Source organism: Bos javanicus, chromosome 8, assembly GCF_032452875.1.
Source record: "Bos javanicus breed banteng chromosome 8, ARS-OSU_banteng_1.0, whole genome shotgun sequence".
NCBI classification, from domain to species: Eukaryota; Metazoa; Chordata; class Mammalia; order Artiodactyla; family Bovidae; genus Bos; species Bos javanicus.
In genome coordinates, this window is record NC_083875.1 from 14,336,128 (window position 1) to 14,341,159 (window position 5,032).

General features: G+C 39.2%; 1 pseudogene; it reads right to left on the reverse strand.

Annotated features, from left to right (window-relative positions):
• Nucleotides 1–3,971: 3,971 nt before the first annotated feature.
• LOC133253376 (ras-related protein Rab-22A-like) lies at nucleotides 3,972–4,773 on the reverse strand (annotated as a pseudogene).
• Between the last annotated feature and the right edge of the window lie 259 nt (nucleotides 4,774–5,032).

Genomic DNA, 5,032 nt, shown 5'->3' on the forward strand with positions numbered 1-5,032 from the left:
TGTTGAGAAAAGAAAAAAATACTGATTCTGTATAATCTAAGGAAAGAGATAGAACAAGTACTGTTCTAGTAAATTCAGAGGAGTTTAAGGAATATATATGAGAACAGAGTAGAGGGGGCCTTGTTTAAATAGGTTCAACGATGCCTTCTGGGTGAAAACACCAGTCCTGCTTCTTGGTAAGACACTGAGAGTGAAAGGTTAAAATGAAAACCTTATATTTTCAGTGCTTTTACTCAGCAACCCGATTTTACTATTAATACTGTGTTTCCACCTTTTTAAATCTAAAATTATATATATATCTTTGAAACTCAGTCTAGTTCCCCAAATGGTCTTTCGTTATTACAATAGACTATTATTTTCAGGTACAGATTTGTTTCCATTTTCCCTTTATAGATATAAATTCACTATTACAGAGTTTTTCATGGTTCTGAAATATTTCTAGAGCCATCATATATGATAAATGACTTGTTTCATCCTACAAGACATGGGACAGAAAATATTAACCTTGCCAAACTGGAGACTGATTTAATATTTTAGGCTATTTCCACATGATCTCCTTTCAGTGCTATTATGTATATAAAATTGCTTTGTAAGTATTCTGATATTTTCATTGGTTCCTACTATGTCACTGTAATAATGATAATACTGTCTAAATCACAGATATTAAATGTCTTGAGAGTTTTTATTCTTAAGGAAGTAACAGAAGGCCATGCATTTGAACTACAAAATTGAGCACAATATAAAGTGAATATATTAGATTTGCTAAGGGAAACATTAAAAGGCAATGGCTATAAAGTGAGAAACATGACCATTTCATTCTACTGAAACCAATGAATAAACAGATGATTTTCAAATAAAACTATATAGAAGTATAATAGAACTTCCCATAGAACCCTCAAACATGTACATATATCAAAATAAGTTTAAGGAGCAGCATTAATGTGGGAAAGAAAGGAAAGCAGAGACAGAGGAAATACAGTTTGTGAAACACAACCAGTTAGGGATTGCAGAAATACATTCAGGCCATCATTTGGGGTTTTATCTGTCTCCTTACTCACTGTTCTCACAGTCTTTTACATCTTGAACCCATATGATTCACAGCAACGACTAAGCACCTTGGAAATTTCCCAGGCTTAGTAGAATACTATCTTCAGTTCAGTTCAGTTGCTCAGTCGTGTCCGACTCTCTGCGACCCCATGAATTGCAGCACGCCAGGCCTCCCTGTCCATCACCAACTCCCGGAGTTCACTCAGACTCACGTCCATCGAGTCAGTGATGCCATCCAGCCATCTCATCCTCTGTCATCCCCTTCTCCTCCTGCCCCCAATCTCTCCCAGCATCAGGGTCTTTTCCAATGAGTCAACTCTTCCCATGAGGTGGCCAAAGTACTGGAGTTTCACTCCATTTAGCATTTAGCATCACTCCTTGCAAAGAAATCCCAGGGCTGATCTCCTTCAGAATGGACTGGTTGGATCTCTTTGAGTGCCTTTAAAAGTACTCATTAAATATCAGATTAGCTTAAACTGAAACTGTAGAATTTTCTATATTTCAACAAATACTTAAAATAGCAAAACAGCTTTTTTTTTTAATTTTGGAAATATGATTTCACTTTGTTTTTGTAAATGTGTAGAAACTAAAATTAGAAGACATATTCTGATCAGGTTTGTTTGTTTTTTTCATCTTTGTACTTCGTGGTTTGGCTTTTCTACAGCTAAGATGATGGGACTGAATGCTATCTGGACTTCACATCCTGCCACTTACATTGACTTAGTCACTTAAATTTTCTGAGGCTCCATTTTCTCAGGTATAAAAGGAGATTAATAATGTATTTCTGATAAGACTGGTATAAAAATCAAATTATTTTTTCCAGTGGATCAAAGACATACAAGACTTGAAACCATAAAACCCCTAGAAGAAAGCATAGGGAAAAACTTGAAATTAGTTCTTAACACTGATTTTTCTGGGTATGATACCACAAGCACAACAGCAAGAGCAAAAATTAATAAATGAGACTACATGCAATTAAAAATCTCTACAACCACAGAAACAATCAACAAAATGAAAAGGTAACCTAAGGAAGGGATAAGATATTTTCAAATCATACATCTAATGCATTAATATCCATATATATATGTGTGTGTGTGTGTGTGTGTGTGTGTGTGTATATATATATATAAAATCCAACACAATGGAAGAAAAAAATCTATTTAAAAAATGGACAGAGGAACTGAATATTTTTTTTTTCCAAAAAAGACAAGCAAATGACCAATAGCACTTGAAAGGCTGTCACCTTTATGGAACATAGTATGGAGTTTCCTCAAAAAAAATTAAAAATAGATTTAGCATGTGATCCAAAAATCCCACTTCAGGCCATATATCTAAAGGAAATTAAATCACTATCTTAGAAAGATATTTGCACTCCCATGCTCATTGCATTATTATTCACAACAGTCAAGATATAGAAACAACCTAAGTATTTACCAAGGATAAGTAGATTAACAAGATGTAGAATTGGTGTACAAATGGATTATTCAGGCATGATAAAGAAGGAAATCTTGTCATTTGGACAAGATAGATGGACCTTGAGGGCATTATGACAAGTGAAATAAGTTACAGAAAGATAAATACTATTTGATCTCACTCCTATGTGGAATATAAAAAATCAAAGATTGCTATATGTGGTAATTATGTTTTAATTAAATCAGATATTTCATTATGGCATAATTTTTTTTTTCCTTTTGTATTAGCATGATCCCAGATCATAAAGGAAATACATTCACCAGTATTACCTTGTTTTCTTTTATAAGAATTTTGTGCCATGCATTTGAATGTATGGCCATCTTATTTAAAAGTAGTTAATAATTATGATAGTTAAAAAAAATGTTCCCCCTTTTAATACCAAAATATATTGTTAAATATGCAGATCTTCTCTACCTTTTAGTTACTGTAATCTTTTAAGTGAGACAAAACATATTGTTAAAGATATGTTATGTACTAGTGGCTCAGACAGTAAAGCGTCTGCCTGCAATGTGGGAGACCCGGGTTCGATTCCTGGGAAGATCCCCTGGAGAAAGAAATTGCAATCCACTCCAGCACTCTTGCGTGGAAAATCCCATGGACAGAGGAGCCTGATAGACTACAGTCCATGGGGTCGCAAAGAGTCGGACATGACTGAGCGACTTCACTTTCATTTTCACTTTCCATCCAGTTAGTTATTTTATCCTGTCAGATATATGAAATCATTGGTTGTGATATTAATGAGTTTCAGAGTGGAAGGAATTCTTTTTTCTTTTTTAATGAAGCATAGAATTTATTAATGTATTTACATAATTTATAATCTGTAAGCAGTGGTCTCATAAATATATGACTACAACTTTACATGTGCTAAGCAACAGATACCTATCTCCCCCACCAAGGCAGCTCCGTCAAATTAAAAATGGACAGCATTTACCCCACTTTCTAGGCTTCTTCTTTTCTCTTTGGAAAACAGGGCTAGTCAGTTTAAACTGAATCTGCAATTCAACATGTTCCAGGCAGCCTCTCTACCACCACCATCTTGATTGTCAGAGCTTACTTAAAAAAGGTGCCAGTGATGTGCCTGGGGATACCTGTGCAACAGGGTCCTGGGCTGCTGTGCCCAACGGAGATTGTGTCAGAGACGGCGTGGGTGGGTGCCTCTCCATCAGCCTCAGAAACAACCCACCTCAGCTTCAGACAATCCTAACTGCCATCCCTCCAGGGTGGTAACTGCACACATTCTAAATGTTATCACTCCCTCTAGCAGTGGCAATGGTCAATGGGAAGACAAGGGAAGGAATGTATCCACAAGGACTTTTTTTTTCCCTCAAGAACCATGAAAGTGCTAACTTTTCCTTTACAAATGTGACATAGAATCTTGACTACAAAGCTACTCAATGATCTCATCCTACCATTCACACAACTGTACATTCCTTCTCAGCAACATCAGGAGCCAACGATGCAGTCCCTGGGTACACAGAGATCCTTTACAGGACGGAGTCCACAGACTGACCTATTACTGCTTCAGTCTCTGAAGAGGAGACGGAACCAGTTAATTCCTGTGAATCCCAGTTGCCCAAAAACGATCCAAGACTGGCAGGCGACCCCTTGAGGGGGGGCCCAGCCCTCCTGCGGCCTGTCAGGACCAGCTACTTCGTCTGGGAGTCCCAGGGCCAAGGCCCAGTCAGCAGCAGCTCCGCCTAGGTTCCAAAGGCTCTGTAGAGTTTGAAGCCCTTTCCGCCAGAAGGCAGCTGGCGTCAGTGAATGGAATTCTTTGACTAATTTATATAAAGAGTCCATTTATGTTTATCTTGTTCTTCGCTCTGGTCCATAAAAGGACTGCATGGATGTAGTCGGCGTAGTCTTGGCATCTCTCTCCATGACCTCTCTTACCTCGATAAGATCACTTATTTCCTGCAATGACAACTACAATGTTGGGTGGGCCATGCTGCTGAAGCTCTTTTACCTAATTCTTTAATGTTGAAAATATTTCGTGATGTCATAAATAATTATAGCTGCAGCCGAGCCTTGGTAGTACATTGGCGCTAAGGCAGGAAATCGTTCTCGTCCAACTGTATCCCAGATGAAGGATGTATGTAGCTCATTTTGGTACTGGACAGTCTTGGTCATAAAAGATGGTCCTATTGTTGGGTTGATGTTTGGATCAAACCTGTCTTCCACGAACCACTACACAATATTTGATTTACCTACCTCTGTATCCTCCAGCAGACACACTTTGAGCTACTTCAGCACCATGGCCTGGGAACCGGGGCTGCAGGCCCGCTGCCATTCTCAATAGAGAGAGGCTGGGCCCAGCACAAGCATTCCCGGGTGCCACCACCGCAAGGCGTAACCCCGGCTGCGGGGTACGCAGAGGCCACTGCCTCCCGTTTGCCGGACCTTGGCCTGGCCCGGCGGTTCTCAGCAGCCTGAACAGGTTCCCGGGCGCCACCGCTGCCGCCATCTTGGGACAGCGGACGGTCAGCTGCAGAGTGAAAGGAATTCTTAAGAGACA